Source organism: Dermacentor andersoni, unplaced genomic scaffold (genome assembly GCF_023375885.2).
Source record: "Dermacentor andersoni unplaced genomic scaffold, qqDerAnde1_hic_scaffold ctg00000041.1, whole genome shotgun sequence".
NCBI lineage: Eukaryota > Metazoa > Arthropoda > Arachnida > Ixodida > Ixodidae > Dermacentor > Dermacentor andersoni.
Window position 1 is genome coordinate 1,683,676 of NW_027314754.1, and position 24,600 is coordinate 1,708,275.

Genomic DNA, 24,600 nt, shown 5'->3' on the forward strand with positions numbered 1-24,600 from the left:
GCTCGCAAATTAAGAAGGCACTGTTCTTTCCGTTCATCGACCTGGAACCATGACATCATGGTATTGTCAGGACTAATTTGTTCGAAACAAACACACAAGAAATTGTTTTATTTCTAGAAGCAGTATTAAGTGAAGCCATAAATCACTGAGTTAATCTAAAGCGCGTCCACGTTGAACACTTCATATAAGTGTTCAAAGTTGAACACTTGCTATAAGTGTTCAACGATGACTGACATGATTTCAAGTAAGAAGAGCCACTTACAGCTTAGCTTCTCCGGTATCCCTTTACCAATCTCCTCATTAACATCATAGCTGCCCTTAGTAATTTCAGATTGGTGAGAGCTTTCCCACCGGCTGCAAACGTATGAATAGAAGTCCTGGCAAGGATCAGCGCTGGCGTTAAGCGATTCATTTATTAGCTGAGCTGTAAAGCAAGAAAATTCGTTCACATTTTTACTCAAGTGAACCCTTAATATCTTCACATAACATTGTAGACGTAATGACAAACGTCGCTCACCTACTTAACACAAGTCTTTTATTGATGTTTGGGACCAGCGAAAAAAAACTACAACTACAGCCATTCAAGACGTCCCCAAAACAACTTTTTCCCACGTCTACAATAGTATTGAAAAGCGCGCAAAGGACGCATTTTCAAAGCGCTGTATGTCTACATGGTCGTAACCATACCGGTGTTCTTGCGCTCAATATGTTTGTATCTATTTAAGACATCTGCAAGACGTCGTCTTTATAGGCTTAGAAAACGTTTTGCACGACACGTAAGTATATAAAACGTAATTGTGCAGTTTCTTGTTTGAATATAGAGATAAAATAATACATTTGAAAGCTTTTGTCTGCTTTTTCCTGTTATTACATATGTGCAACCCCAAAAGAATACGAAGGCTGCAGTCAAATAAAACATCGGTTAAGTTTCGAGTTTTATTCCCTCATTTATCTGTCGAGTGAAGTTAGCATCTCCATTAAGGAGGTGAAGTACGTACGCATATATCTTTGCCCTAGGTTACCAGTCACAGGGTCTATACATATGTCGAGCAAACGTAAAAGCAGCCTAAACTTGATTAAACTTGATTGACAAAGCGCACATTTCCATGATTTAAGGTTTTTACAAAATTTAAGTATATGAGTATTGTCAGAACACATTAATGCGACGCCTAAAAACCGAAAATCTGCATGTACAACACGTGTGAAAACTTATCTGAAACTAAGCTTTCATGAAGACGTTAACACAAATCTTAGAAACTTGTCGATTTTGATTCCTCGTATTTGGCGCATAGAAAACTTGCACTAGCATGTGCGCTCGCTCATCCACGCTACGCACTATCAGAAAATTCATATTGCGATGCATGTGTTCATACCTTCTTGATTACTTTAAGTTTGCTGACCACTTCTTGCTGGATGGCCCTTACTGCGTAACGCCCGTAGGATGAATATCCTCATCATCAACATGTAGATACGCTTCTTGCCCCATCCATGCGTTTCTATACCATACAAATCGTAATCATCATCAACACTCGGCGATCCTCTCAAAGAGATATGTCTCGGCACAATATGTACCTTCCGATTTTAGTCCGATCCGTGCTTGTAAGTGTGTGCCATTATATGAATCTTATCATCATAATGAGCACATGGAAACGCTGTTCGCCAGGTCCTTTTTTGTTGGTGTGTGCCGTCGTATGGAACTGAGTATGATAATCAACACGTGGACACGTGTCTTGACTGATGTTTCGTGGTGAGTATGTGACCTAGTATATAGATTAATATCATTAACACGCGGTGATCGTCTTAAACGGATAGCTGACGTTGTCCAAATATATACTGGCGACTACATGGGCAATCGCCTTTTGTGGGCATGGGCCACTGTAGCGCCCTCATCTTAGGTATGCACCAATGTATGGAAAGCATCATCATCATCATGAACACGTGGAACGCTTCTTGTCATATCCCTCGTGTCTTCAATGGGAAACGTGTCCTTCACCCCAAAGCCGATATTTATATAGCAACCAAGTGTGCACTAAACGAAAGGAAAGCAAAGCGAACACTGCACAATTCCCTGACTGGAATGGGCCCCGGTAGGATGAAATGGTTTAAAAGAAAAAAAATTGCATTTTGAGTTTGCTCGGAATGCCGTTCGTCCTGCAGTTGACATTGCAGGTAGATAATGTGGATGCTGACATTATTGGTCATACTGATCTGTTCAATCAGTTATCTAGTATACCACAGAAACACGCAAACTTCCATATCCAACCTTTCAGGTGATATGTTGGCGAACATTTACATATCTCACCGCGGTAACAGTTGTTAATGCAGAATTTTTAATGCTTGTGTTGCTAAAAAATAGACAGGTGATGTCCTGGAGTAAAACGAGAGAAAATATTCTGACGAGAATATATGTCATTCGATTATTCATATTGAAATTTTGGAATCGTACGGCACACGCTAATGCGAGGAAAGAACCGACTAATATCTTACATTTTCACGTTACCAAGAAAACACGGGAGATATTGATTGTGTTCGGTCCACTTGGCTAATAGAAATGACTTTTATGCATTTATATATGCAACCAGATGTCAAGACCAACTGAGTGACTTGAAACATTAAAAACCAAAACTAATAATTAAAAACGACAGTAATGAAACGAGTGAACAGAATAACCCATGATACATATTTATTGTTCTAGTTCTTGAAAGAGAGAGGCTTGATACTAAACTTGCGCCGATTGTTTTAAATATTTTACAGGAGACTGGCGCAATGCTACCATTAAGAAAGCATATATGAGTTGCCATAATGCGACGCACTGTAATCATTGCCGGAAAATTATTGGGAAGCGGCTACCTGGCACGTGCGGTCACTAAAGAACAGGAGCCCTTCTGCAATATCCCCAGGATTCTTGCAGAAAAAAATTATCTTTAACAGTCTTCACTTCCGTCGTTCTCGCTCCTTTAAAACTCCGATAAGTGATGTACCTTATATATTCAGCAGCCTCGAATAGTAAATTCTCGATTTAAATGCGGGTCCGAAAGCAGGGAATACACAATTTGTACTCATCAGTTTCTATGTTCGTATACCGCTAATTCTGCGAAGTAGATGGTGTGGTTTCAAAGTCATGTTTGACAACTCCCCTATATTACGTCTAAAGAGAAACGTTTTTACCACCACAGGTCAATATGCATTTCCATCAAACTATCACTCTGTATCATATTCTTGTTTCCTGCTAATCTTCCAATAACCTGAACTTGAATACTGTACCTTGGTAGATCATTTCATGCATTAAGGGAGGGGCGAGAACCGAACACTCAATTATGCAAGGTTTGGCCACTTGGGCAATCAACATTTCTGTGGTCATCCTCATCCCCATTCTTCTGGTCACCTCAGTTTTTCCAGATTAACAAGCTTGGAGCATCGTTTTCAAATTTAACGCCCGTTCTTTCCTCTCTTGCGGGTAGGCAAGTATCGTAAGAACAATGCATCCTTCATGAAAAGACCTAGTGCTCGGTCAGAGGAGACCCTCAGAGGAACCCCTGTACCCTAAAATTTTAATGAACTTGGTTACACGACAAAAGGTCGGCCAGCCTACACTGGCAGTGATCGAAAAAATCTAGTGTGTTTGGTGGTGGCGTAACCGGTAAATCGGTCCACAAATATTTTCACGAGACTAATCCCGACAGGCAAAAAATTCACAGAAGTTATTCTTTTTATGTGCGTACTGCCGCTTGCATTATTTCTTGTCGACAGAAAATGTTTTATTTAACGATTACTGTCAAATTGAGAAACAAAACAAAAATTGGTTATATTTGCTTTGCAAAACCTAAAATATTTATTGCTGTATTAACGTTAGCGCGATTTGCGGCGTATGGTGGAAAGTAAAGCATGGAAAAAGGAACCTTTACTGTTGTTTTCTTCTTTGCGGAAAAGCGTTGGTGCAAAAAATAATAATTATTAGGCAAAACCAAGCACATTAGTCTAGGGTCGCGTACATACAACTGGAATGATATTGACATCAGTACTAGACTCGCTAGAAAAAAGGGAAAGCGCCCTCGAGCTCTGAGGAGAAGTTCGGTGTTTAGAAAGGATAAAGCGCTCATGCAAGGATAGTTTGAAATTGACTTAGCGAATTCAATGCCTTCTTCGTGAGCACTTTAGCAATCATAAATGGGAAGGGTGGAATGCATCATAAGAGAATCGCCACATTCAGAACAAAGGATCTTTATTGGTGCATGTTTAAGGGTGACAAAAAACTATTTTTCGGCATTCAGCAGCAATAGCAGCAATATACAAAGAACTCGCTTCTTTCTCTGTGTTGCGTATAGCACTCAGACATTTTTTGGTTTCTAAATTTAACAATCGATACTGTAAGTTGGAACAGAATTATTATAGAAAATCTAAAGGTACGTTACCTCTTTCCAAACATTCTGCTGATTCGCAGATTGGAAACGTTTCTGGAAATACGAGAAATAAGAATAGTCCAGGTGAACGAGACAAAATTGGCTCACTGTAGTGCCTTTCGCAAATGCTGTATTCCCATAGCAAAAGCAATATCTGGGACATTTTTTTTTATCAATCTCAGAGTCTATATTGTTATTATGACCCAAATGCAAGAACTGCTGCATCTTAAAATTATCACATACGTCCACTTTTTTCTGTATAAATAAATATTCGTATTGCGCCAGAAGCTCTCACGATAAATCTTCAGCACGATAAATCAGCTCTATTTCCTTGCTCACGTGTGGAAGTTTATACTAAAGTCATATTTGATTCTCCTGCTTGCAAACGAACTCAGTAGCCAGCTGAACACAAGACGTTTTGTAACCGCGATGAACCAGCTAAAATGAACTACAACATCTACGACTATACAAGGCGGTTACAAAGCATCTTTTTATGAACACCTGTACAAAGTTCTGCGAAAGATGTCTAGAAGACGTCCTCTTAAGTTTTTTCCAGTTTACATCTTGCTAAGACGGCTGGAAAACGTTTTGTAAAAACGTCTACAAGATATTTGTGCGGATTTTTATCCAGATATGGGTACCAAATAGCCATTTCGGTCTTTTCCTCTACTCGGAACGGTTATACATCTAGCGCCCGAACTGGCCACACAGCCTGCACTTAAAGAACACGTACGTGTAATACCTTAGGCCTCTTGTTTTAACTTACTGAACAGTGCCATTAGCTACACGTGTCGTTGCGCTGTATGTCCAGTCATGACATCTATACATATTTTATGATGCAAAAAAATTAAACGTAAAAATGGCGCTAGTCTGAAGTGAGCATGCATACAAGAACTAAGACCTTTAACGAGGGTATTTGAGAAAACAGAAAACATTAAAAAAAGATTCAGGGGTCTTACGTGCCAACACCACAATATATCTATGAATCAGACAGTAGGTGGAGACTCTTGATTATTTTGACGACCTGGTGCCACGTAGACACTAACATAAATACACGAGCGTTGTTGCTTTTCGCTCCTCTCAGGCCCACGATCTCGAGCTCAGCAGCGCGATGCTGTAGCCACTAAGCTACCGCGGCGGGTGACAGAAAACGTGTGGCTACGCTGACAGCTGCGCAAATTTAGTGGGAGCGTTAGTTTCAGGCACATAGATACATGTGTCCAATGGTAGTTTTGTGGCAGTAGATCATGCGCAGTAAGTGGGGTTTCTACCTGGCCGGCTTTCCGCAGGTTGTCAAAATCGGCGTTTTTCTCAATGTGCCGGTTCAACCTCCATGCCAGTGCGTTGTTTGGCAATTTTTTGCGTTTACCTAAACCTTCACATTGATCTGCATCACAATTGCGTTCTCAGCTGTCCAATCAACTTGTAAAAAACTATAATATCGCAAGCTGATTACTCCTCACTATTTACGCTTTTCACTGTCGTACAAGCTATGATATTGAATCGTTCATTCTATCGCTCTTTGAAGTTAAATTTCCAGGTACGTTCAAAAGCTGCACCAAATATGGCTGCTATGAATATTCACGCGCACTTTCGAACGAGCGCAGCGTTTCATGCGTTTCATCTAGACGTGTTCGTTTTCGCAGTCATTTGAAATAACAACACGGGGATTTTAGAACTGCAGCACATAATATAGGAAGCGTTTTCAGAAATTTAGTACTGCAAAGTTTCTTTGTGACATGATTGAAATCTTTTCATTGACCTTGCTTTGCATGTTTGCTTGGAAGTTTTTTTACAATAACAAGAAGCACGAAGTTTACAAATTCTTAACTCTGCCCCAAGACCGATACTGCAGTTACGAATACTGAGAACGGTTCGTCAGCAGCTCAGTACAGCCGTCTACTGATGATGCATGGCTGGGGAGGGGGGGGGGGAGGTGCTGTGCAAGTGTCTACCCAGGCTGCAGCACTTCAAGCCGATAAATTTGCTATAGAAACAAGTTTGCTGTCCACGTGAACTTATTACATTAACAAGGGTTTTGCAAAAGTCACATTCCTTAATGAGCGTTATCTTTCAGAGCCGCGAATGCTGAATTTGTTTTCTCCGCTTTAGATGTGTTGTTGGGTACAGTTAACGAAATTGTGATATTGGTTAGTATTTCTGCGCCGTAGAGTTGTAAACTTCACAATTTGCAATTTTAGATACGGGATTAAATGAACATCTTCTTCCAGCATTCACTTTTACGTTTTCTTTTAGACGCGACAAACGCCATCGAAATAGGTGCAGCGATTGGCAAGAAAAAATGATTTCACCATTCCCATGTATTTATACGGGAGCTGCCGAGCTAACGCAGCAAGCGCAGTGCGCTCCTGAGCGAGCGCGCTACTCTAACCTGATTTCTGAGAATATTTTCTCTGTGCTAATGCACCGCGAGTGGCAGACGTGGAAGAAGGACGACATCGTAATTTTCTTAGAACATGCCCGACGACGCTGGCTGCATCTCAATGCCTCCAACTATCACGTGGCAATTTGCTTTGAAAGAGGGTACTCCGCGAACTCACCCTCGCTTCGCCTTTAGGTTCTTTTTTCCCTACAATGCCGTCCCATCTTTCACCCTTTCAAATCTTTCACGACGGAAAGCGGCGCCGGTTGCTAGGTCAAGACAATTAGTGCGTTTGGTTTTCTTTTGTTTTAATTTAGAACACGCGCAGAACATGCTCTCCGTTTTGTGGTTTCAATCGGTTAACGAAAGACCCTTGTTTAGCCTTGGAGAACGCGGCGTCGCTTCTTCGACTCGGAAAGAACCCTGCCTCGTTGATGCCTGCGTTTCGCTGACAAAAAAAAAGTGAGTACCGCATGAAAGCGTGTTATTACTCAGAATTGTCACCCCGAAATCTCCTTTGCATGGGCCTGCCACGTTCGCATGACGCTATACTGCGAGCTTGCCATGGCGTCAATGTTAAACGTTGAGACATGTAATTTCACAGATGAACGAATGTTTTTTTCCTCATTGTGAGATATTATTTCTCGCATTGTCGTGATTTTCTCCGTGACCCTGATGCGCGTGCGAGATAGTGCTATACAGACAAACATTAAATTATAGTGCAGTCAGCCATGGTCCGGGGAATGTATTGGGGACAGTTAGTGCCCCTCCACATGTGCATACAGGAACATTAAGAAGAGTGAATTACTCATGACGGGCTTATCACATCGGGTGCTGTACGCATGCCAAAACTTTAGGGCTTCAACCAGTACCGCTCATTGGGCGATATAGAAATGCGTTGCTTGTTCTTCCAGCGGCCCACCCTTCACGCACTGTTGGCGATCACAAACGCAATCAGGCAAACTCGCGGAGGCGAAATAATTTGTCTGGCATAATATTGTGCAATACCTGGGTGACGTGGTAGCACCGTTCAAAAATACTTCCACTTATGATATGATTCGCCTTCCTTCTGGCGCTAAATAGTATGCCTGCTGCTACGGCCACGCGTTTCGTTTCACCGCGTAATGTACCGCTTGCGGGTGACACACCTGTTTTATTCTCTTCATTTGCGTTTGGTGAGGGTGATGGGAACGTGTACAGCGCATTTGGTCGGAGCTACAGTTCCTCTCGCTTCGAATCAAGTGATCGCTCGTCTGCACTACTAAAGTATTGCGGCGATCATGTGTGCTTTGTTCATGCTTACATACTAGGGAGCACGCTGTTTTGCGCATAGTTTTCATTAACACCACCCATTTGACCCACTAATTGTGGTTGGCCTAAGTTAATTCGCATCGGCGTTCGTACAGTATGTCATGAATCTAAACACGCAAAATCTCGCGGCCTGAACACGAAACGTTACGCGAACTGGTAAATAAGAGGAACAAAAATCTGGGGTTTTATGTGCTACAGCCACGATATGATTATGAGGTACGCCTTAGTGGGGGACTTCGGATTTCATATACAGCCGGGTTTCGATCCTGCGCCCTCTTGGCGACCTCGTAGTAGGGTCAGTCGCAGGTCTGCTGTTCTTTCTAGTGGCTTCTTTCGGTGCCTTGAACTCTGCTAACGTCAAGCCTGCACCCTATGCTAGAGAGTCTGGTTACTAGTGCCGTACCGGTATACGAGTTTCGCGCCTAATGTACAGCGTGCTTTTTAAGGTGAAAGCCATAGGTGTCTATGGTCGGCGGTTGACCTCGGCGGAACTGCGCCATGACGAAAAATAGCCGACGCCAGAAAAAAACACGCACGGATTGACATCACCTTTCTGAGGGAGGTTCTTGTAAATAAAGTAAGTTAGTGGCCTTGAAAAGAAAATTTCGTACAATTAGGTATTGAACCCAGGGCTCCGGCGTGCGAAACGAGCACGCTTTCCGGAAGGTACGGCTGCTCCACGGTTCTGGCTTAACAAATGTGTATCTAGTGTATGGGTGAGGGCACACGTCGGGGCCATCTCGGTGACCAAAGGTGTGGCCTACTGCGCGTACCAACATACTGCACTTTATAGGTACTACTTCAATTGCTTATATGTGGAGTTCAGGAGGTCGGCTTAGTGCCCTGCATTTACTTCCTATTACAACTCGTTATCTACATCAAGAAGTCTAGCCCTGATTGTAAAAAGAATGACGCATTGACAATGTTTCTTACAAAGAAGTGTAGCCTCGATTGAATAACTTCATGTCTTACCAAGTGTACAGCAAGCTTTCGCCTTGTGTACAAGAGTGTAACACCTGCCGAGCTTTTATTTTTTTGTGTGTGATAGTGATAGCTTGCAAGTGTCTGCATTTCATCAGTAAACATACTAGGCAAGTTTTCAGAACATGTGCCAAGGCCCCGCTCGCTCTAGAGACATAGGCAAGGGTGGTGCGAGCTCGAGGGCGCGTGGCCTGCGATGTGGCATGCCTCGTCGATATTGTATGGAATGGCTGGAAATTTCGGGTTATGCTCAATAAGACGCAATCTGTACAGGTTAGAAATCTGGTCACCAGGATAAAAGCTGGCAGGGTAGGTTTACTTCGTTGAAACGAGGTTTTGAAAACATGCACATCTGCGGGGATTTCAGGAGGAATGTGATTTTGTTATATACAATAATTTGTTATATCCCCTTTCGTTATAACAAAGTTTCATACTAAGATATTTGTGAATCTTTTGTCATACTTTCTAAATAAAGGTGCCAAATCTGAAGTCAACCATAATCAGAAACAAGCTGAATTTTCTGTAGATGCATCAGACTGTGGAACTGTCTGAGTCAGCTCCCTCCCTGACTCGTGCAGTGACCAATCTGTGATAAGAAACAGTCACAAAGCAAAACTCTAGAAGTTGCATTATAAACATTTTGCTTATGTAGTGGTGTGTTATCGATTTGATTTGATCAAAATTCTTTGGAACCTTTCGCTACTTTATTGCTTCATTTGTGTAATTAATCATGTTTTGTAATTAGGTGTGGCTTTAACTCGTGTTATCAGTTTTGTGGCCTTTTAAGAAATGCTGTTGGTTGTAAAAAATGGACCTTAGGAATTAGTGCTGTCGGCACGACCAAGCTTTTTTCAATATTGCGATGATTACAAACATACCCGTCCATTTGCCTATTTAGCAGGTAACAGGAGACACTCAATTCTTTTATAATAGATGTTGTAATGCAAGGATGTTTTGTGTTTCTTTCTAAATTCGTGTTTGTGTGTTCCGAGCATGCATGCAATAAAAGCTTCCATGATATGCTTGCTGGAGTCCTTAATATTCCATCTGCAAATCTCAATCAGTGCTGAGAAGGTAAGTAAAATGATCTCTGGTCTTCCAGACTATCGCTTATGTGCAGTGTATGCCGTTTCTAGCCAGATCACTGAAGCTAGGCAACGTTTCGTGGGGCAGTTGAGGTCGGAAGGAAACAGACCATGTTCAATGCAATAGTATGACGGAAATTTAGCGTCTAGATACTAATTAAAATATCGTCTTTGTGCCGGTGCTTCCCCTCAAAATATTGTTCCGGTTGTAAGTTGACATGTTTAGCCGATCTTGCTGTCATTTTTGCAGGTACTCCCTCGCCCAATTAACGAGTGGTGCTTATCGAGTCAGTTTTAAGGTACTGGTGGTTGCAATAAATCTTAAACAGACAAGATATTGTGCCACCACTTTTAAAGAGCTTTGAAATGGATTGTACGTATGTCACCTTGGGGGCCTACAGGACCTATCGCCGAACAAATGAAAAATTATTGGATTATGAAATAACGTACCAAAACCACGCTCTAAATCTGAGGCATGCTGTAGTCAGGACTCCGGAAAGTTGTACCCCTGGGGGTTCTTTCATCATCATCATCAGCCTGGTTATGCCCACTGCAGGGCAAAGGCCTCTCCCATACTTATCCAACTACCCCGGTCATGTACTAATTGTGGCCATGTTGTCCCTGCAAACTTCTTAATCTCATCCGCCCACCGAACTTTCTGCCGCCCTCTACTACGCTTTCCTTCCCTTGGAATCTTCCCTTGGTTCTTTAACGTGCACCGAAATCTAATCACACAGGTGTTTTAACATTTCGCCCCCATTGAATTGCGGCCGCCGTGGCCAGGATTCAATTCTGTGACCTCGTCCTTCGCAGCCCAACGCACTCATTCATTTCATTTCATTACCTTAAAGACCCCTTGATAAGGGTATTACATAACGGGTGTGAATACATTATTACATAATTTGCATAATACATAACTGAACACGCAAACAACAAAAAACTGCATGTGCTAAAGTGTTACATACGTCAGCGCAAATACATAGACCTAAGTAATACAAACTAAAGTTGCACGAGCATATAAGTCTGTTAACACAGGTAATTTTCATTGTGAAAAGTGCGCAGTGACACTCTCCATGAACGTACAAGGGCAAGTGATGGCGGAGATTTGGTGGGGCAGATTGTTCCAATCTGTAGCGGCATGGCAAAAGAATGAGGCGGAAAAGGTAACAGTGCGCATGCGAGGGCGGCCAACTTGAAAAGTACGGCGTGTACGATGAGAATAAATTATAAGGCTATGTTACGTAAATACTGACTAGAAGGTGTCGTACCTTGCCCTTCGAGAATCAGTAAAATGTCCTTGAAAAAACGTTTTTAAGTCGGCTGCAAAAGGTCTCGCAAAATTACGTACAGCCATTTTCAAAACAACCGCAAGAGGCCTTCCAAAACAGCTGGTCTTGAAATAACTACGAGATGTATTTCAAGACGTCATATATGCATTAGACAGTCTTCACGACTGCTACAAAACTTCCTAAGTCATAGGACAAAGCTTCACGAAGAAGCCTTAAATTTTTTATAAATACATCTAGAAGCTGTCTTGTAAACACCATAGGGTGATTGCAAGACATCTTGCTATTTTGTGAAGACATCTTGTAGACGGCTAAAAGGCTAATGTGTGTTTAGTGTCTACGCTAGCTGCTGATTCTTCCCAATATAGAGGGGCTTCGCAATGAAGGTAAGTATGCTGAATCTCCGGCGCAGCTAATTCATCAATGATAAAGTTGAGATTAGGTGGGGCACGGGCTTTGTGCGATATCAGAAAAGGAAGGCATTTATTAGCGCGTTTTGTTTACACGTACAGTCAGCCGCAGTAGGTTACGGAACGCAGGATCTGCCAACAAGCTGAATTCTCGCGAACCGTGGTCACACAGCCTCGAATTAAATGCTTCAACTTGTAGTAGCCTTCGCCACCTACACAGTGAATCATTAAATATGAAGTCTCATGTCTTAACCGCGCAAGGATGAACATTTAAAGGGGAAACCGCGTCCCATAAACTTTTGCTGTTGACTGTACATATTTCCACGTGTATACAAGAACTTCATTACCATCATCATCACAGCGCTTGTTTATTTTCGGTATGATTGCTTATAAAGTGAGACGTAGACGACGTTACCTTCTTGCAGCTACAGAAAAGGTGCATTTCACTTCTAATGAATTTATGGGGCTAAAATTGCACTCATTACAATGTATTGCCCCTAACCGTGAATAATATTTTGGTTAGCGCTTAACATACTGCTTCATTGTCTTGTTTTAAACTAACGGAATATTTTATTCAAAAGGAAGTCTATTGTTCAGCTTCGAAAACTTACCACTGTCTGTTCCATATGCTGTTGCTAAAGCAGGAAACCAAATCCATGCGGTTATTAGGATTGCCTTGAAATTCATTGCACAGATGTTGAAATGCACGGTGCTTTGAATGCTGTAAAATATTGAATATCATGATGTATTAAATAAGACTACCGCTGCTGTCGAACATTATGTACGACCTAGAGTGAAAAGCGTATTATCGCTAACGCCTCATGCAATAAAGTTAGCCACTCTTACATACTGTGTCAAGCATAGTCGACAAGAAAGGAGGTTAGATCGACGTACAGGCAAACACAAAAGTTCACGTACCACGGGATCTCGGCAAATGTCCAATTTCCGAGAACCCAGCAACAGTAGTCAGTAAAACAAAACAAAATGTTGTTCACATATACTGGTAGAAGCTGTAGACGCGAATACTAGGCTACATTGCAAGGCTGCGCAAATATTCAGCTTATTTCTGAACTTTCGTGCTGCGCAAGGTTTTGTGGTTCCCTCTGCATAGTATATGAATACCTGCCAACCTGAGTACTACGAAATTCTGAAAGTTTCGACGGGGAAATAGAAACGAGGATAACACGACGGCAAAACGAAAATCGCTGTTCTTTTCTCCAACGTCCGAAAAATGTGTGAATGAATGTTAGTACAGTTATTGGCGGCCCTATTTTGACAATAAACTAGGCGTGCGCGAATATAACACCTACTATGACCCGTTACAGTGGCGCCTTTCTACTTCTAATGTGTTTCGCTGCCTAACTGGGCAGTACAGCGGCAAAAGTTACGTAAGAAAGCGGCCATTATGCAATGCCCATTAAAATTTTCGCTCGCTCGCACTCCTCCACGCATGTCTCAATCTAAAGCTATACGAGTAAGGCCTACACTGCATACACTCTAATGGCTTCAACTTATGCACCTAGCGTGTGGTAGCATTACGATTTCTTTCGCTCTAAGGTTGCTGCAGTTATTCCGGGGATTGTGGCCATGTGCGCACATTCGAAAAAATTGGCCGGGAGTTGGAACATCGTGGAAAAATTGGGAGAGTTCGCAGGTATTTGCATGTATTTACAAGCGCTGAGATGAAAGCATTTATTACTTGCAATTTTGCGCGTTTGCATTATAAATTTACATTATTTGCGATATCTTCTTCGTTTCATTATCTGACATTATATTTTGCCGGCACCCTTCATTCTTTTTATTTATGTCAAGCTGTTTCATTAGCCCTTTTTTTTTACGCGAACGTTCGTCGATGTTGTCTTCAGGCGAGTCGACTTTGACTGACACGCTTCTTCTGTTTTTGTTTTTATTTGTTATTAGGAAACCAGGTGGGCCGATGCTGGAGAAAGCTCAGAGTTTGACGCAATGTGGTTAATGTACGAATGTATTGGAGGAATTATGCCTGTACTTTATATTTAACCTATTATGGGACTTATTCCCGAGTCATGTATCGATCACATTTATATTTTCATACTTTTTTATTTGTTGCGATTTCGCAAGGTAACGAAAAACCTCTTTCATTAAGAACTTGCTCACATGCATATGAAGTTCCCAGATTCGCCAAGCCCGCATAAAGTCGCCAAAGAAAACTTTCTCTTCAGAATGTATGCAACAATTCCTAGACGCATTTGTGTATGGGATATATGCTACCCGGGTGTGCTAAGAGCTGCTGTTAAAAATATTAGTCAAGGACACTTATATTGCGGAGTGGTGCGGACTGACGCAACCGACCTATTTTCCCAAATGCCGTGCTTCTCTATATACCGAAAGAAATGCCGCCATATGCGTCGACAAAGTAGCCTTCGGCATAAAACACGCCTTGTTTTCATATCGTTTGCGGATTGCCATGCTGGCGGTGCATTTTTAGTAGCAGGGTTTTCCATAATAACATCACTGCCTCCGGTGCGTTTCTAGACAACTTTTTTTCCTCACAGAGCCGTATCCGCTCCTTCTGTATTATAGGTGTGCTCGTCTTCTGTTTTTGCTTGTTATAAGGCAATTTCCAAACGTAATTGCCCACCCGTCCATTGCCGTGATTGTGCTAGCGCTAACTTCCATCCATTCATGCGCGGCAATGGCCAACGCGAAAGCATCACACTTCATGTCTATCGCATTTCGATAAACTTTGAGTGACGTATAACGCCATCTTTCATTGAAGTTTGGTTATTCTCACAGAGAGTAAGAATCAAGCTGATCATATAAGAGAGTTTGTATTACTTAAAAAAAGTGGGATTGTGCACAATCTCGTGGACGGGAGCCGTGTATCATTATAAATCTGTCTCACTTTTTTTTTCGTCTGGCACGTGAATTGTGGGAATCGAGTCATTGTCTTTTACTTCTTTATTTTTCCTCGTTTCATGGATTTCTCATAATCGCGCCGTTACGAAATATAATAAGAGAAACAGCATCAATTTCAATCCACGTTACGCTGTAATCTGCCTGCCGTGTCCCACATGCCACTGGTGTTTATTATGCGTAGATCAACTTCGTATTCTTGGCTATTGGATTTCATACGAGTTCTATACGTGTACTGTAAGAACAGGTGCCGTAAAACACAAAAAATATCTTTTTAAATAGAAAAGAAACGAAGCATTTGATTTTCAGTTCTACCATACTCTGTGAACTCAGGTTAAAATGAGACTGCGTGCTCAGTAGAAAGACTCTCACATCCAGTGAAAGTGGAATATTTTTTATTAGGGATGTAAAGTTATCCAAACGGACATTTTTTCTATACTACCATAATATTCACGAAATCAGTTTTATTTTCTAGAAACAGAAAACTTGTACTCTCTTCCAAGGTATTCTCGCGGGCAATGACGTGAGCAACAGCAGACTGGTTATAAGTACTTCCCGTATAAGCCATTGGTCCCATATTAATCCTGAAAAGAATACTAGGCAAGCAGGTGCTCAATGGAGCTCAAACAATTGCAATTCAACAAGAACCGACTGAAACATGAGGCCTGAATCTACCAGGACAGACGGACTGAGGCCTTAGTTCCTTTGAGAATAATGAATGTTAATTCTCCCTCTCGAAAGTACATGAATTCACAGCATTCTTTATTCTAGGACGTTACTGGAAGATAAAGGACATCTGGGCGCCCACGATTCACACCGGCACGAATAAAGAAAAAGATGCTTACTTACACGAGCAGTACTTCAATTCCTTAGTTTACTTATTTCGAAAGTGCTCCTTGGATATTTATATTAAGCACCAGGCCCTTTCACCCTGGCACAGTGCGCACTTGTCGCTAAGCAACCGCCAGCTCTAGAATTACTCTCTTTGTTAAAGCTCGACATTTCGAGTGTTTTACGCACGACAGAAAAATGGTTGTGACGTCGTGAGCTTCTCGGAAAAAAACAGCAAATTTTCAAGGTAGAAGGTGAACTTTGAAGATGCCCCAAACACCAGAACAAAAGAACGCCGACGAGCAGCTTCTAATCTTCCGATTCCGAAGGCAGCGTCAATGCCGAAGGAATAAAGACAAAACTTTGTCTAAAACAAAAGTTCGAATCTTCACGACAGTGGTGTGCAGCACAAGAATAGCGATGGTTTGAAGATTTCAGGAGCCCCATGACCCGTACTTTATGCGTGCAAATATAATACTTCTTGCGACATGCCAATCCATGTTTGACATTACCTGACAATTTGCAATCCTCAGCATATAAGTTTATCGTGAAGTATTCAAACAGAGACGGGAGAGACGGTGTAGGACAGGAATAAAAACGCTTTTTTTGTAACAGCACCCGCCACGTAGCCGACGCCTGCTCGTCGATCTACTTCCTTACGCTTTCATTCTTGTTTTCATTGCTTAGGCAGAGCCATGCTAGATGAAGAGGCTGGATGCCGCATCACTTGAAAGGTTCCACAGAGGATCTTTGTCATTTTTTCACCTGCAATGTGGGATAAGACATTCTCATGCAACAGGGTGACAGCTTTAGAAGGCACCATTTTACGTTTTTACATCATATTTGCCTTATTGTCACGACTAAACCACAGCAATATCTTAAACTACGTGTTGAATCCTGTTCAATATGGGTTTTATGGAATTTCCTCGTGAGGAGCGTTGTGCGGAATTTTTTGTATGTGGCGCAACCAGAAACGATGAGGATTTATTCGTAATAAAGGAGAAGTGACCGCATCTGCATGCTGATACCGGTATTCTGAGATGGTCTCGTCACTTTATTGGCACTCTCAGTAGAGGCTCCTAAATTTGTGGATCTAGAGCAACTTGTCATTTGCACTGTCTCGGTACAAGCCCTCGAACGACGTTGTTTGCCCAGAGGCTGTTCAACCAAACTAACCATGATTGACTATTTCTCAGAATGCACTATTGTGTAAGCAAATATTTGCGTCTACTAAAAAGTAATGGCAATGCAGGAAGCAAATATTCGAATCAAGGACTACTAGCGAAGCACGCGGTCAATTAAATTGCCGGCACTGCGCCACTGACGTGACCTGAACTTTGACAAGTTGGCAAATATATTCGCTTGCTGTGTTGTTCTCGCGTTCATGTTGAGTTGAGTTGAGTTGAGTGGTTGTAGGCTACTGGTGGGATTAGCCTTGCAGTAGCTGCCGGCAATTGCTCCACCGTAGCGACACTTAAAATACATAAATCATATAAATCAGACACAGACCTCACAACTACACTACACATAGTCACACCTAAGGTCACCATGTGGAGGCCAAATCCGTGTCCTGCAGGTAATTTAAAAGAAGGCGAGAAACCTCCTTCCTATCTAACCGGTTCCCGCGCGGGAAAACAATGTCCTGTATAGAACTGTGGGGAATTCCTGTCCTCTTGAGGGACCCGAATAACACGCTCCTTTCCGCGTCATACAGAGTACAGCACATAAGGTAATGTTCTATGTCACCGCACACACCACACGTTGAACATAATGGTGACAACGCCAGGCCAGTCTTACACATCCACGCAGGGGTACGAGCAGAGCCCGTGCGAATGCGGAGCAGTAAAGTGGCTTGGTTTCTTTTGAGACCCTTAGTCACACATGGCTTGTGAGGTGAGCTCCACAAAGAGTGGAAGTGGCACGACACCGCTTCTCTGAAGAGTCTCTTGTCCTCTTGAGGCACTTTTCTCAAAGGATTCCCGGACAGCGCTCTATGGGCAAGGCTGTCCGCCATCTCGTTGCCTATGATACCTATGTGCGAGGGCACCCATTGGAATCGTATGGAGAAGCCTTTGATAAGGAGAGTGTGCACCGAGCGTAGGGAGCTTAGACATAAAGCATCAGTAGGGAACCCATACTCTAACCTTTGAAGGGCGGATTTCGAATCTGTAAGAATGACTACGGGTTGAGGCGTACAAAGCCGTAGCTTTTTTAGGGCTGCCTCAATGGCAACGCTTTCGGCCGTTGTGGAGGACACGACTGTAGTGAAGCGAACCGACCAATCATACTTTAAAGCGGGAATATGAAAAGCAGCTGCACTAGATCCTCTGACCTTGTCCACAGAGCCATCAGTAAAAATTTGAAGATGACGTGCATATTCAGTTTCAAGATGTTCCAGTACGAGCGAACGTGTTGCCGCCAAAGGAGAACTCCGCTTAGCACGAACGTGAGGAATTGTCAACGAACAATCGAGGCTCGCGAAAGACCAAGGTGGATTCAACCTCTTAGTTCGACCTCTAGCGTCAAGACCCAGGTAACCAATAGTATTAAGGGCCAAGTACGCTCGGGACTCGGATCTCTTTCGAAGGCTCTGTAGAAGGGCTCGACCGGCTATCGTCTGTTTGAGGCGGCCAATTTGTATCAATAGCCTTTGTGAAGCGACTAGGCTAAGAGGTCTCGATAGAGACTCATAAAGTACTGCATTATTAGGAGCAGACTGCGGAACGCCAAGAGCCCTCCTTAGGCCCTTTCTGTGCAAAACCTCAAGTCGTTCCAGCTGTGATAGTGAGGGGGAAATTAATGTGATCCGTAGAGTTGCAAGTGAGCAATGGGGAAATCACCCTTCTTCAATGATCAGGCTGCACGATGCACTAGTGACGAGTCGAATAATGTACCAACTCGCGTTCATTTCCAAAAACATTTCACATGCTTCTTGTCACTTCGTGTCAAGTAAGGCTACACGGATGAATCGCAAAACAGATGCCATGATATAACTTATATATCGTATTTTTCTAAGGTAAGATTACCAGTTATCAAACATACTTTTCTTTTATCCAAGACATGCAGAATGGGACATATCGGTCACAAATTTAGCAGACCTTGAATAGGATGTAGTGATCAAATATAAAAACTATACCATTGAACCTTTCCTTATGGCTTCGTTTCTCTTTTTATATATATATATATATATATATATATATATATATATATATATATATATATATATATATATATATATATATATATATATACTTTATCCACAATGCGAAACGGTTGCAGTGATTACTTACTTGTTCCTTTCTTTATGGATTGTTATGTATTTCGCGTTTTGTCATGTCACTAGAATAATTTCTGGGTATTCATGTCGTATTCCTCACTTGCAAATACTTGAACTCTTGTTTTCTTTAGAACTGTTAGCGTTTCAATCGTTGCTGCGGATACGAATGTCAATTTTGTATACCAGACCCCTATAACATTAGCTTATCTATTTATAAGCCTTACGTCTCTATCGCGCTACTGTATATGGGAACTTTGTATGTACGGAAACTTGTCTAAAAGCCCACCATTTTTTATAACTTCTTTTGACAGTGGCTAGCACTGAAAGACGATACTGAGAAAGTGCTGGTAATAAAATACGCAGAAAACATACAAAACAACCCTATGCTGCATTAGAGTTTTCTGTAGTGTCCACGGGCCTCCGCTCATTACTTTACAAGACAGGTTGAGGAGATAGGACGTGGGCACTTAGGACACGTAATGCCCTCCTTGAATAAACAGACTTATATGAGGATAGCGGGACAGAAAAGTCCCACTTTTTCCTTCGACACAAAATTGTTCTAGGTTTTTAAATTTTACTTTTCGTTAGCTCTAACTGATGAAGACGTTCATAAACTTTAAACATAACGCGATCTGTCGTTTTGTTGTGTCTATCAAAGTGCTAGGACAGGGAATTAGAGGGCAGGGTTTAGTGCATTTTACGCACTCGGTATTATCTGAGGCCGCACAACGCACTACAGGCCTACACACATAACCAGTTCTTCGCCTAAGATTACGCGTATCGCGACTGCTATCTTCATTCCAGTGTTAGAATGGTGTCGCTCTCATAAAGTACACGCGTACAGTACGCAATTTTCCACATTATGGTGATTACACAAATGAGATGGGTCGCGCCTACTGAGATTTTACAAATACCACGAATATAGTGTTTTTTTTTATTTCATAGTGACAAGGAGTAAGTACAGCATCATTTTAATTGCCGCTTACTGGAAGGCGAAACTTATAGATGTGAATTCTGCTTACCCTGAATTTGTGTTAGCTGACTTTGTTCCATACCTCCGTAGTTTTTAATTTGCTTGTATACGCCGCCTAATCACCTAATCAAACGTCTCATTTTCAGCTGTCTTGGACTACATTAGTCTTTTCTTGGTATCCGATCTGTAACTCTAATACCGTATAGACTTATGCCGTGGTGGCACCCCAAATTTGGTCACCCCAAATTGTGAAAAATGAAGTGCAGCCATTACTCGAGTCAGTATGGTATACAACAGGTTATCGGTTCTCCGCTCTCATTTGTTATTTTATTTCTCGACTAGAGTCGCAGGTGCACTCCTTCCTAAGTCCCGCAAACTTTTGGTGGTTAAATCTATGCCAATCTAATTTTTATCAGTCATTGCATGGTCTTTAAATTCTACTAATGTTTCTTTGTTGTCATCCAATTTTCTTCCCAGTGGTCTGCATTTTCATTACTGAGATCCATCTATATGTGCCTGTTGTAAGCAATCTGAGAGTAAGTCTTTTCTATGTTAGGCATGCCAGCATTAATGTGCCGGAAAATTAGAATGTATGAGAGCAGCAGCTACAATGATTGCTCCTTGGGCTTCTGTAGGATAATGAGCTCAGCGTAGCTTCCCAATTATCAGTTCATAGTAAATTAATCTGCAAGGTTGAAAAAAAACTATGCCAGTGAAACTTCTCAATTGTATACATCGCCGATAGTGTTTGAAACGGCCGTATTTTTTTAGTAATTTGAGGTTGTCATCGACGCATAATTCGTTGTCGTCACACATACTACTACTACTAAAGCTCTATACTACTATAGTTCACGCATACTACTGTGTGAACTATCCGGCATGTAAAATTGGACCCTCGAGGAACTCAAACATGCATGAACGTGAACAAGTTTGCAAAATTTGAAGAATGCCACTGTAACAGGGTTACAAGGAACGCTCTAGAATGCCCCACGACGCTATTAAGGTCGCCTTTCGTGAAATAATTTAAATAACTTTTTTTTCTAAAGCCAACCAGATCATCATTTCCGTTTTAAACTCAGTACACTTGTGAGTCAGCCCCATCACGTGGGCGAGTGCTTGCATTTCGTTCGGAGAAAACATATCTGCCGCCGGGGAAAATAAATGTTGGATCAAAACAAAGCAATCAAGGAGGCCTTTACGCGAATAACAACTGCCGCATACTGATATGCGTTCACCATGCTTGTCTTGATTATGAAAATGGTTACGTCTTTTCCTCTATTGTGCAAAATTTTCAACTCCTTTCCTCATCTATGGGAGGCCCAATAATTCTTTCTGAATCATGCCTACAAGTGACTGCCGTTCTTTTCTTCGGACAAGAGAGAGAGAGAGCCAGTGAAATAATGATAAAAAAAGTCCTGGCTGAAAACGAGTGCGCTCGCGTGGATCGCAGTGGCGTTAAACGCAAACCTCCTCCTGAAATACACCGTGCACAGCTAGCGCGAAGGTTTCAAGACAAAACATAAGGTTTGGTAACGACAACAGATGCGTGTCAAAGGCTTCCGACGCGCTGAGAGAGAGCATGGTCACTCGTTCCTAGTGCGAGAAGCTACACCCGTATTTCGCGAGGTTAACTATTGAGGTCGCGGTTTTCCAAGAACAAGTACCGAATTTTTAATTTGGTATTTAAAATATATACGTTCTGGTTGTTTTATATTGTGCGAAAAACAAAACCCCTTGGTTTCAGCGAACGCTGATATTGGACTATGCATGTCAACCTCTACAATACTTTTATTCGAGCCTTATAGAAACAGTAAGGTGATGAAATGTCAGCCTGATAAATTTAATCAGATATGTACAGTGCAATATCGATCAACTGCACCTTAAAACGCCCTTCGTGTACAGTATTTCCAGTTAGCGCAAAGCAAACTCCTGCTTTTTCTTTCTTGCAGACATTTATTTGTGAGCACCGTTATACTTGCGCAACTTTTTGACAAGTTCGCACTTAAGGAGAAAAGTCGGCAGTAGATGGACAAAAAAGTCTTCGTTCTAATGTTTAATTTAGTTACCGCTAAGGCAACGGAGCTATGAACTGCTGACCTTCAGAGACGAAATCAATTAAGGAATTTACTGGCGTCATTTGTGACCTATCACAATAGCATTCCGCACTAGTCTGCATTCTATGAATAAGATTTTCCTTCTCTTACCTTTCATTTATTTTAAATGTTGTCCTCTGCAGAGCTCTACTTCTCTGCAAACGCATTATCCTTAGACTTGCGCACGTCAGGCCCAAAGGCGAAGACGCCGTTTGAACTTGTGCACAGCAGAAAGAGAGGATGCCAAGTAGACGTTGTCAGTTCGCAGTCTTCAAGCATGTGGTGAATGACGTCACTCGATAATTGTGTTTTTCAGATTAGACATCTCCAAAATCATTGTGAGGTGGTTGCTTGGCTTAACCGCATCTAATCAATAAATGGTATAGGATTATCACTTCAATATTTTCAAACGTACTGCCCACGTGCCTTGTTTTGATATCGTCGTTTAGAGTCCAGGAACCATTGCTCGAGTGTGCGTGACTTGCGCGCACAGATGGTACCATTGTCGCTCAACGAATGACACAGTAGCAGATAAACTTAGTGACTCACTGATCGTTCAGGTAGGTACAGCTTGGCAGTGCATTTGCCATTGCAAGCGGAAGTGGTCACTTTTGCGAGCGCTCACTCAACCACAGGAGATTTAGAATATTAAAGCCGAAGCATTTGTTATCAGGAGTTATGAAGCCTCCGAATTTGCAATTTTTTCGAGAAATTCCACTCTTGCTCGGCTATGGAGACAAGCATTCGACATGCAGAATCCAGAAGTGGTGCGAAGAGACTCGTCCAAGACGAAGGGATGTCAATTCGAGCCGAAAGCTTTTAACTATAGCTGGCCCACTACGAATATGAGAGCGAGCAGGATTGAAAATTCCACCGTAGTCATTACCTACCTTCTAGTTCGCTTTCTAATGCGTGAATTTATATCATGCTCCTTACGCTGATATTGTTGCGTGGAGAAGAGAAACAAATAACCGATCATGTCAGTGTCACATGTGTAGGTGGTACTGTTATCACATGACGCAGTTGGAGCTAAATTTAGCCTTGCGCACAGCCTTCATTGAGGCGTAGCTCGGCAGTTATTTTCTCAATCTGAACAGGAATGTTAGCCTTTAAGACAGCTTACTGTGCCACGATACGTACGTTTTTTTTCCAACACATATAGGTGCCCATCAGGAGTTATAGGGCGTAGAAGCGTGCAATTTGTTGTAGAAATTTCAATGTTGGCGGTCTATGACCGCTGTGTGCTCGGCACTGCCACGCGTATGACTCTGCCTGATACGTTGCATGCATAGACAGAAAGAAAGCAATAACTGAACTTGCAACACATACAAAAGACTCAAAAACAACAAAATAAAAATGACTGAACAAAAAAGAATTCATTAGCAACGTAGGCAGTCCGAGCTGGTAAAGTTGTATGCTCTTATCCACAACTACAATGTAAAGTAACGTCTTTAAGCTTAGACCTGCGGATATCATTACGTGACACTTGCGGTATCGATGCAGCTGACAGACATCTCGTCGCCAACATGAGAAAGGATTACCTCATCAAAATGAAAATATCAGGTAGTCTAATTAATGTCTCGTGAGCACGCAGGCTTTAGCCTTCATCGTCTTTAGCGCGAGCTAAAGTGACTGTCAACTTTTCCTCACACCTTTCTGCAACTAAGGCGACTAACTCTTAGCAGACACGTATGGTCCACAAGTAGTGTGAAGAGGGTATTCCACTCCTTTGACCAAGGTTCAACGTATCCGTCTTTATGGGCGCAGATGCGCAGGAGAATGACCCAAGCGCAGGAGCCTTAACCATAGACGACAGCGATGAGCTCAAGTGACCTAGGGCAGTCACGTGAACCACTAGCAAGGGGTCATTTCTACAACGTAGTCCTCAAACAGCCTTAGCAAAACAAACGAGAGTACTAGAAGTAAGCAGCAGGCACGGCGGTAATATTACAGCGTATGACACCCACTAGCTCTAACATAGCTTAGGCATGCACGTAAGCTTTCTAAAGCATGAATAAATACAATTCCTGCCTATTTACGGGTCATTTCTGTAACCTAGCATCCATACAGCGGCTGCAGCACGCCCAAGGCGTTTCATGCACTCTACCTAGGCATCCCCTCTCATACAGCATGCCCAACCGTTAATGCGATTCACATTCTTAGGGTACTGTGCGCACTTTCCAGAAGCAGACGCACTATCTTTGTCTCAAAATTTTCTCACGCCAACTTCTGGCAAACGTAGTCAGTGGTCGAAATTGCAGCGCATCGGGCTGCGATGCTGAGCGAACAGGGTTCGAGGGTTCGAAAGGAACCCACAGAACGGACCAGCGCAGTGCGCGGACTACACGCTGGCGTCGCTAGATGGCGTACCGTGGGCAGGAATAAGCGCGAGGGAGGAGCCCGGCTGCATATATGTTTCAGTATTGGCAATATACTGTGTCTATACGAATACTCTATGCTAATCGGAGTGACGCCAACGTTTTAACGTATTCAAAGCCCGCGAGGCTCCCAGTGAAGTTTACGAACATCGTTTTTTTTTTCTTTATCGCGCCCCTTGCTTCGAAGATTCCAAGCATTTCGTCAACGAGACATTACCTTCCCTCTTTCTGCTTAGACGCTCGCTTTGGCATGCTCAGATAAGTATTAACTCGTGGGCTACGTGGTGCGTAGGATAA

At 42.4% G+C, this 24,600-nt stretch overlaps 1 long non-coding RNA gene across 1 annotated transcript; it reads right to left on the reverse strand.

The window, feature by feature from the left end:
• Window positions 1–268: 268 nt before the first annotated feature.
• LOC129381662 (uncharacterized) lies at window positions 269–23,454 on the reverse strand. Its single transcript, XR_011891340.1, has 5 exons — window positions 23,405–23,454; window positions 16,243–16,347; window positions 12,468–12,577; window positions 4,413–4,454; window positions 269–424 (listed from the first exon to the last, which is right to left on the reverse strand). It is a non-coding gene; the product is annotated as an uncharacterized lncRNA (long non-coding RNA).
• Between the last annotated feature and the right edge of the window lie 1,146 nt (window positions 23,455–24,600).